Below are 11,272 nucleotides of genomic sequence, written 5' to 3'. Positions count from 1 at the left end.
TTGTGCTTTTGACAACATGATTAATATATGTCTCCAGGTGAGTCTTCTAGGATTTATTGTTCTTGGAATAGGCTGCCTTCCTGGACATGCATATACATAAACCTCATAAGATTTGGGAAATTTTCAACCATTATTTCTTCAAATACTCCTATGCCTCCTTTCCTTCTCCTCTCTCTCTGTGATGCCCATAGTATATAGTTGTACATTTTGTATTGGCATTCAGTTCTCCGTGTCCCTATTGAAATTTTTCCTTTTGTCTGTCTTTCTGTTCTAGTACCAGTGTGATTTCTGATATCCTATCTACAACATCATTAATTATTTCCTCCACCTTTTACAATCTACTATTATATGCTTCTATTTTCAGTTTCTTACATTGTGCCTTTCATCGATGTAATATGTATTATCTTTATGTAGCTTTACAATTTCTTTTGTGTTCTTCCAGTTTATTCTTGATATCCTTTATCTCTTCTTCATTTAATTGAGTTTTTTAAAGGATATTTGTTTAGACATCCTTGATTAGTTATTCCACATTGTGCATCTCCTTCTGCTTTTTAGTTTAATTTTTCAGAATGGGCCAAGACTTCCTGTTCTTATGATGGCTTGCAGTATTTACTGATGTCTAGGCCTCTGTTTATATTGGTGACCTTATTCTGTTGTTTATAATTTCTTTTTCACCTATGGTTTTGTTTCATTTTGTTTTGTTTTGTTTGTTTTAGGAGTCTTCTTTATCACACAATTTCACTTATTCTATATCATTGTATTTAAACATGTTCAAAAGGAAAAAAATATTAGATCCACAAAAAAAGGAAAGATAGAAAAGAAGAAACAGAAAAGAAAAAAAATGAAAAAGAAGGAAAGAAAAAAAATTAATATTATCAGGGAAAATAGGAAACAAAAATTACAAGGGTGAAAAGAGAAACAAAAAATAAAATAAAATAGCAAGCACATAAATTAGATAAATGGACCTTTCAAGGAAACTCCAAGAGATTTTTGAGGAGTAGTAATTTACTTAAAAATCAAAGAATGACTGATCACAATTTTTCAGAAGTCTCTCAAGACAAAAACTGTGTTTCATTTTACTAGTTGTCTCCCAACAGTGCTGAGGCTGTGTAACAGCCAGCAGCAAAAATCAACATCTTTAAATAGAAAACATATGAGCCTAGTTTACAAAGGCAGAAGGAGGTCAAACTTCAAGGATAATGGTGCAGTAGAGACACTAGGAGTCTCTCCTCACATCTAAACAAGTATTAAATAGACAGGTACTGTCTGAAGCCATTATTTTGAAAATCCAGAGAACAGAAAAACACTTGTACAGCATTGAGAGAAGAGTAAGAGAATGGTGCAGATAAATTTGGTAAAGAACACTAAATAGCTCTCTGCTCCGAACTGGCGGGGGCGAGTTCTAGGACCTGTGGGAAGGAGCGGAGGTAGGGGACGAGAAGAAAGGAGGCAAGACAGGATTCTGATCAAGCCTCGTTTATTGGGGGTAGAACATGGGAATTTATACTGAGGGAAAGGAACGTGTCCATAGGTGATAGGCTGGTCTTGTGGGTGGCAGACATTCCAAGGAGGGGATTGGCTGAAAGTTTGTGCTGGGTCTGCGGAGTTTCCCGCCTTGCGCGTGCGTATTGCTGTGGTCACCAGAGTTGTGGTGGGAAGGGGAGAACAAAGAAACAAAGAAGAAGAAGGAGGAGGAAATGATGGGGCAGGGCTGTGGTAGTTATGAAATCCGCCATGTTGTTGGAGGCTGTAAACAGACCTTACAGTGGGAGGCTCCCCACAGCTCTCCTTATGCTGGGGCGGGCCGTTCACCCCATTCGCAACAGATGTAAGCAGGGTTTAATCTTGGATAGCTGCAGTCAGCAGAAAGTGTCTTAAAAATTTTATTCCACAAGAACAATAACTGGAACAAATTACTGACCATGGTTTTTGATGAAGAAACTTAAATCACTGATTCCCACCTCAGTCTTTTTTCAACCCCCAGTGGACATAAGTGGTGGCAACCATTCTTTCAGCCCCACCCAAATAAAAGCAACAACAGCATTGTTTCAAACAACTCAGTGAGGGGCACAGCTCTTGGAGATTTAAAGTCATAGCACTTCCTCATAGCTGCAAGGGACATTTCACTTCAGGGCTGCATTTACTGGAAATGCCAGGAAAGCTCATCTTTGCAGTCATTAGAGAAACATCTCAAGGTGTTCTTGATCACCCTTCCCAGGGTAATTTGGAGCTGGTCTGCATCACCTTCATTGTTCTGTGGCCCTGTGTAGCTGGGAAGTGGACAAGGGAAAGTCCTATCTGGGATAGCTCTTCTACCAGTATTTCATTCCAGAGGAAAGCAACATGAGACAAGAAAAAAGGTGTAATAAACTATAGAGGTCTACAGTTTGGGATAAGACTTGCTCACAATATCCAGTAAAAACATGGTCTAACTTCTGGGAAACAGAGGAGACAATCACATGTCTGTAAACAGGGGAAATAAAAAACAACTAATTAGCAGAAGATCAGGAGAAGACAGAAGCCCAGAAAGACAGGGCACTCCCTATAAACTGCATTCACCAGGGCTAACTTTCTTGCTAGGAAGGCTGAAGCTTAAGAAATTCTCTTTCTCTGTCTTTCACCAGCTTGTTAAAAAACCAAGAATAGACTTACCAGGGTGTAATCCCAGAGTTAACATTTTAAAATACTAAAATATACACTGTGCAATGAATGAATACAAGACAAACGAAGAAAGAGGAAATGATAGCTCATCTAAAGGAAAACGATAAAAATACAGAAAACATCAATGAAGATGAGAATGTGGACATAACAAACAAAATCTTTAAAAATTTATCTTAAAAATGCTCAAGGAGATAAAGAAAAGTATAGAGAAAGAATTCCATGATATCAGGAAAACAATGAGTGAACAATATGAGAATCTAAGTAAGAAATTTTAAAAATGGTGTCAAGCAAACATAAGAGAATGGAGGGGAGAATGCCCTATGATGACACTCCCAAAATTGCCAGCAAACCACCAGAAACAAGGAAGAGTCAAGGAAGGATTCTTCCCTACAGATTTGGGAATTCTTGCCTCCAGAACTCCATCTTCCTCATCAGCAGTGAGCTGCCCACCTGCCAGGCATGTGAATTGTTCATGTGGAAAAATGGCCAAGGAGATGGAATTAAAAACGCATGTGTGAAAGTAGAGGCCACAGGTATACTCCAAGAACATTTTCATTATTGAAATGAGGGAGTTTGTTGTTCTGTTCACCATCAGCAAGAATTCACTCTCCTCCTCCCTTGAATTTCACTGAGACTTCACAAGAAAGATTTGGAGCAGAGCAGAAGAAATGAGAGAGACCCTTCTCTGTGGTACAGGTGCCCATGGCTGACCTAAGCTGAAAGTGGCAGAAGAACCAAGCCTTCTGCATCCCAGGCAGTGAGTACTGGAAGATTGTGTATGACCACTGGAGGAAGGGCAGGAGTGTTACAAGAGATCCCATCAGCTAAGACAAAGAGGCATAGCACTTCCCTAAGTCTTCAGAAGAAGTACAAGAAACCCTTTATCTCTCAGAGCCTCAAACTAACTATGAAGGAGCAGAAGTCTAACACTATGGGAGTTTGAAGACTATGCAGTATAGCATGTAGCTAAACCTAAGGTCAAGATCTAGCTCAACTATAGACTACATTGACCCAGCATCTCACTCAAACAGGCTACAAGGAAAATTTGTATATGCTTTTATTGGAAGAAATAATATTTACATCTGCCTCTATTGTTCTATTAAAACAATGTTGGTATTCAGCTAAAGTTATGATTAAAAATAAACAAAGAAACAAAAATAAACTACTTGAGTGGAGACCACAATAACTGAAATGAAAAAATGTCCTGGAAGGTTTTAAGAGCAGATTGGAGCTGATGGAATAAAGAATCAGTGAACTTGAAGACAAGATGCTTGAAATGATTCAGGCTAAGGGCACAAAGAAAAAATTTTAAAGCAAAAATAGACTAAGATAGCTATGAGACACATTAAGTGCACTAATATAGGCATTATGGGTGAGAGAAAGGGGCAGAAGGGATAGTCAAACAATAATGTTAAAGAACTTCACAAAAAAAAAATTAGTGAAGATGTGAATATGTACATTACAGAAACAAGAGAACGTTAAAAAGGGTAAATATGAAGAGAAATACACCTTGTTATATATTGATTACACTATCAAAGGCAAATGTCAAGGAGACATTCTGAAAGCTACAAGAGAAAACAATGCGTTATATGCAAGGGACTCCCAAATAGATTGAATACTGATTTCTCACCAGAGACCAAGGAGGCAAGAAGATAGTGCAGTGAAATAATTTAAGTGCTGAAGTAAAACAACTGTCAGTCAAAATATTTATCTGGTGAGACTCTCTTTCAAAAATGAAGTGGAAATTAAGATATTCTCAGATAAATGAAAGCCGAGGGAGTTCACCTCCACTAAACCAGCCCTACAAACAATGTTAAAGGGAGTTGTTCAGACCAAAAGGAAAGGACTCTAGGCAATGATATAAAACAACATAAAAAAATAAAGACTACCCATTTGTGTATGTAAAAATTCCAGTATTTTTGTCTAGTATGTTTTTATATGTAATTCCATTTCTTCTTTCACATGCTAAAATGCAAATATAAAAGTTAATGTTTCTAGATTTATGGACATGCAATGTACCAAAGTACATGTTGTAACAGGTGAAAAAAATATTGTGACATGACAGAGTGATATAGGAATTGTATATGTACATTTTATGAAGTTAAATTGGTCTCAAATATTTGACCTGGATTGTATACTTTTGTCTTTATGCTTATTTTTGGTTTTGTTTTACAGTTTTTAATTTCTGTATTTTTAAGCTAATAGTTTGGTTTTGGTTGTCATTTTGGTTTGGTTTTAGCTAGTATAAAATATACAGACATTTTCCAAAGCAATTGCACCAACTTAATTTTAAGAAAGTTCATACTAATCACTATCCTATAAGGTGAATATAAGTGTTCCAATATCACCAATATTCTCACTGGTTGTAAGGATTATTCTTTTAAAAGGTTCTTTTCAATTTTCTCATCAAAGTGTTTTATCTCATTTAGGCTTTAATTGGAATTTGCAAAGTGGGATTTCTGAATATTTTTATATTGTATGAATTATATATATATTTTTAAGAATGCATATATATGTATTCTTAAAATTTTTGGCAGTGTGACATTTCTTTATTTATCTTCTTGATTGAAATATTATTAACAATTAACAATTCATAAATCTGTCAGTAATGCTTTCAACTATGAGTAGTGAATGCAAACTGAAAAGTATCCTCAACAATCAAGAAATTACATTATTAACATAAGAGATCTATAGTAGGATGTAAATTCAGAATTGGTGAATTCATTGTTCTAACACTTTATCAAGGACCTTCTGTTATCTCATTCTCAATTCATTGACTGAGTACCATCTGTCATTTAAATTCTATTTATCAGGCATCTGCAATGTTATAAGCACTGATTAAAGCCATTTTCATACAGAAGTAAACTAAACATCCACAGCCTCTGTGTTTATGGAACTTCTAATTTAGGGCCTGCAAAAGTGAATTAATCACTTGCCATATGTTTAAATGACCCAAATACTAATCATCTAAAAAAGTATATGAAAATATGCTCAACATAACTAACATAAGGAAATGGAGATTAAAACTACAATGAGAGAAAATTTCATGCCTTACAGAATGGCCAATACTAAAAAAAAAAAAAAAAAAACAGAAAATTACAATTGCTGGAGTAGGTACAGGGAAATAGACACCTTCACTGTTGGTGGGAATGTAGGGAATGTAAGGAATATAGGACAGTGCAGCGTCTGTGGGAGGACAATTTGGCAGTTCTTCAGAAAGCTAAGTACAGGGAGCAGATGTGGCTCAAGCAGACGAGTGCCTGCTTCCCACATGGGACTCCCTGGTTTGACCCCAAAGCCTTCTTTAGAGAAATGAACAAACAACAAGCAAACAAATGAAAACAAAAAAAACCCTCAGGGGAGCCGATGTGGCGCAGTGTTTGAGTGATAGCTTCCCACATATGACTTCCTGAACCCTTTCTGTGGTCCCTGTACCAAAAAAAAAGAAAGAAAGCTAATGACAGAACTGTCCTATCATAAGGCTAATCTGCTGCTGGGAATATATTCTGAAGAATGGAAAGCAAAGACACAAAAAAATATTTGAACACTGATGTCCATGGTGGCATTATTCACAATTACTGAAAAATGGAAACACAAAAGTGCCCATCAACTAATGATGGCAACTATTCAGCTGTAAGAAAAAATGAATTTGGGGTGCATATGATGTCATGGGATAACACGGAAGTTTTATGTTGAATGAAAAAAGTCAGACACAAAAGGATGGCTATTGTATGTTCTCACTGATATGAACTAAATAAGGTGAGTAAACTCATGAAGTTAAGTATAGAGTAAAATGTTATTTGGAGACAGAATGTAAGATGAGAATGGGGAGCTGATTCTGAATATAGAATGTTTAATAAAGTTGACTGTAAATATGTGAAATGGATACAGTTGATGGTAAAAACCTTATAAGGAGTTTAACTAACATTACTGATTTAAAAACGTGATTGTGGCCAAAAGGGATATTATAAGGAGGTTAATGTTAATTGAAAGATAGCTAGAGAATAATATAGGGCCTGTGTAATATAGGGCCTGTGTAATATAGTGGCAGATGAGGATTCTGTTTAATAATACAAATAAAGAATGGTCCTCTGTTACAAGGTGTTAAGAATATGGTGATATATAGGGAAAACACAATTAATGTAACTTACAAACTATAGGTAATGATATTTTTGTAGCAAAGCAAAGAACGTACTACATAGGATTTGTTAGACAACAGAAGGGTCACAGCTGTGGCAGGGGAGGATCACTGGTGCAGGATGTGGGTGATGGGGGGATATATGGGGAGGGATTCACCTGGGGCATGCTTCTAGGGCATATGAATGTGTTCAAATGTTCATGGGGCATTGTTTTGGGGGGTAGAGATCCACACAATGACTGAAAGAATATTAAATTTCCATCCTGGAGAGTTTTGCTGCATTCTCCTGAGTGCAAGGGCATTGACTAATGAAGAAAAAGAGACCATTACACCAGACCCTTGATACTGATGATTGTACTTATGAAGCTTTACTTGTGAAATGAATATTTGGCCTAGTATTATATATTGCCTAAGAGTTACCTTTGGAAAGCCTCCTTGTAGCTCAATTGTGGACTCTATCTAAGCCAAACACAGCATATAAACACACTACCTCCTCCCTCCCCAGCATGGGACATGACTCCCAGGAGTGAGCCTCTCTGACCTGAGGAATTATTACCAAGCAACAACTAGCAATGCATCTCAATTCAGACCTTGACCAAAAGGGGGGATTGATAAATACAAATGCATTTTTATGGGTAAGAGATTTCAAAGTGAGTTGGATGTGTTTATTCACATCTCAGCAGGATCTCATTGACTGCTATAGTAAACAGTGCCTCAAATAGTGGGACTCCTGTGGGGTTTAGAGATATCCAGACCCTAAAAGCAGGGTAGACAGCTCTAGAATTTGGCACCCTGTCAGTGGTGCTTACATTTGAATTTATGCTTCCCAGTGTAACAGAGCTACACATGGCTCTTCTGCCCCTACTGTTTGAACCTATACTTAGCACTATACTTAGTAAATACATGTCCCAGAGACTTAAATCTTTTGTTTGTCCATTTGCCAGTAGAGCCCTGAATTTCAACAGAGTAGCAACACCTACTCTCTATTTCATTGGACTCACCCAGGAAAACTATCAAGATGATGATAGACAACACCCATCCCAAGGAACACAGGGTCTACCACTGCAAGCAAGATAGGTCCATCCATCTGCCTCATGGGATCTAAGCCCACTCTCAATTAGAAGCTCAATGTGACCAATGTGCCAAAATAGGTCAAATCTAAGGCTAATGGTAGTACTGAGATTTAAAATAAGAAATGGATCTCTATTCTGGCTTAGTTGCCCATTTTCCAATAGTTTCTAAATATGCAATTCTCCATGAATGAGTCCTCTTGCCTCATATACTGCTATTGCTCATTCCATGCTATCCTGAGGTTGTTTTACTCTACACATTTTGCAGTATGGATTAAAGAATTTCAACTGTCTATGTCTACTTTTTTAAATAGGCCAACAATTTTAAGGACTACATGGGTTAGAACTATAGATAAAATGAAGTACAGTTTAATTAAAGTTTAAAATACACCAGGAAACTCTGGCCCAAACTAATTAAAAGGAATTGGTCTGAGATTTATTTTTACTGAAGCCTCTTCTTTCAAATTCATTTCAAGGACATCCCATTGTACATTGTTATAGGTGATATATATATATATATATTTACAGATATAGATTTATAAATGTGTTAGACTCTTGGATATCAGCTGGTCAGACCTTGGAAATTTGCAGTCCCAGACTGAGAGTCACTGGGCTATACACAATTGGGAATAACAGATTACAACAAGAATGGCTAGATTGTGGCTTGGGGATAGGTTTATTGAAATGTGTTTATTATTTTTTTTTATTAAAATTATTTATTTTTTAAAATTACATTAAAAAAATATGAGGTCCCAATCAACCCCACCACCCCCACCCCCCACTCCCCCCACAGCAACACTCTCTCCCATCATCGTGACACATCCATTGCACCAGGTAAGTACATCTCTGAACATCACTGCACCCCATAGTCAATGGTCCACATCATAGCCCACACTCTCCCACGTTCCATCCAGTGGGCCCTGGGGGGATCTACAATGTCCTGTAATTGTCCGTGAAGCATTACCCAGGACAACTCCACGTCCCGAAAACGCCTCCACATCTCATCTCTTCCTCCCATTCCCCAAACCCAGCAGCCACCATGGCTACCCTTCCCACACCCATTCCACATTTTCTCTGTGGACATTGGATTGGTTGTGTCCATTGCACATCTATGTCAAGTGGGGACTTAGATTCCACATGGATACTGGATGCACTCTTCCTGCTTTCAGTTGTAGACACTCTAGGCTCCATGGTGTGGTGGTTGACCTTCTTCAACTCGATGTTAGCTGAGTGGGGTAAGTCCAATAAATCAAAGTGTAGGAGCTGAAGTCTGTTGAGGCTCTGGGCCTGGGAGTCGTATTATCAGTCCAGAGATTCAAATCCCCTAAATATATCTTAAACCCCAGCACCAACTACAATTCCAATAAAGTAGCATGCAAGTCTTGTGAGAAGAGATCCCCTCTGAGTCCAATTCCATCATGCAGAAACACCAGCTCCAAAGAAGGGTCATCTGCTATGGCAGTGAACCCCATCTGCCATGACCATAGAACCCGTGGGTCTCTTTATCCCTCAAAAGAACCAATACCTGGGGTTGTATCTACTTTATCTGTCTCTTAGACTCTGCTCAGTTGTGCATAAGGGCATTCCTTCTGACAACCTCCAGACTCTTTTTTAGAGACTCATAGCCTTATAATCTCATTTCCTCCTTACATTAGGTCAAACAGCATTTTGAAGTCATGTTATTAGATGTAAACAGGGATATTCTGCTGATCCGTATTGAACCTTTAATTCAAGGTCATTTTCTAGTTGCATCTTCAGCTGGTATGTGGTAGTGATCCTTCGGTGCCAGGGAGGCTCATCCCCGGGTGTCATGTCCCACGCTGGGGGGAATGCACTGCATCTACATGCTGAGTTTGGCTGTGAGAGTGGCCACATTTGAGTAACATGAAGGCTGTCAGGAGGAAACTCCCAGGCATAGTGCTACTCTAGGCCTTGTTCTTATTGCAGGTGTATAGGCTCAAAAGCATAACCATTAGTATCAGGAGCCCACTGTTGTGCCCTCCTTCCTTCCTGGTTCTTGCCGTTGCACCTGGGGGACTGCCGCTGCTCCCCCTGGGTCCACGACAGTGACCCCCCAGCCAGGGGCCCAGTACCCCCCCAGCTGTTGTTTTTAATTGTTTCCACTATGAGTATATCTAGACATTACTATATACCCTGGGCATATGCCCTGTATAACTCCCTGTCAGTCATATATATCCTGTCAATAACATCCTATATCAGTATTCCTCTGCTGCCATTGTTGAACCACTCTGTGATCCAAAACTTCCTGTAAAGTGAATCCCAACATAATGTCAGCTTCACAAGAGTCTTAGATCACCAAAATTCATATATACAATATACATTACTTCCCCAGATCCACCATAAAAACTTTTCCCTTCCACAGCGATAATCTTTTAGCTTATTCATATCATATTTCCTGAAACTGATGTACAGATTCCGAGACAATAGCTTTCAAACTAGGTGACATCTGTGCTTACTATGTGGTCCATACTTTAGATTGTACAGTTTTCTAAATTTTTTAGTTATCCTATGTTTTGCCTTATGGTTTACATTATTAGTCTGTCATCCCCTATATGTTTCTGGTGTAATATTACATGTTTTATTTTCATCCTCGTGTACTCTCACAGAACTCCTCTCTTGCCCCCATATTTACCTTGTTTCCATCCATTCCACATCCATTTTCCCCTCCCCTTGGGGCCCACAACGCCAGCCAATCTCCATTTCCCAAGAAGCCATGTCCAGAGATGCTTGCAGCAGTATTCAGGACCTGACTTTCTCAACTGCCCTAATGCCCTGGGAGCCATCCTTTCTCACGAGAGATACAGTTCTATTTGACGGCATTGGTCCTCCCCAGGATGTGGTCCACCCCAACTCTCACTTCTTGGGTCTCTTCCCAATGGTACAACCCACCTTGGCAAAATGAGCCTTCAGCTATTCCCCCGAAGTCCATCCCGCATCAGACCATACCCCCTGAGCATCCTAAACAGGTAACCCTCCTACTTATACTTTGATACGATTTTCTCAACATTTTGTTCTCAACGAACACCTGACACTCTCCCATGTTTATATGTTGCCCCTCCCTCCCCCCAATTTTTGGACAATATTACCCCTCTTCCCATCCCCAGCCCCCCTCAAACCCACAAAGCCCCACCCAAAGGCAACCCCTTGCCCCCATTTTGTCCCTTCTTTGTGCTCATACTTACCGCCAGCTCATCACAGATTCCATCCCTGCAGATGTTAACTCACTTCCTTCCTCCACCCCCTGATTTCCTGTAAGCCTCTTTTCCAGACTCTAGCTCTCTGAGGCAGTTTGCTTATTTCATATCATTGAGGTCATGTAGTATTTGTCCTTCAATGCCTGGGTTGCTTCACTCAACATAAGATTCTCAAGGTTCATCCATGT

Source organism: Dasypus novemcinctus, chromosome 10 (genome assembly GCF_030445035.2).
Source record: "Dasypus novemcinctus isolate mDasNov1 chromosome 10, mDasNov1.1.hap2, whole genome shotgun sequence".
In the NCBI taxonomy this organism is placed as follows: domain Eukaryota; kingdom Metazoa; phylum Chordata; class Mammalia; order Cingulata; family Dasypodidae; genus Dasypus; species Dasypus novemcinctus.
This window is presented reverse-complemented; position numbering follows the sequence as displayed.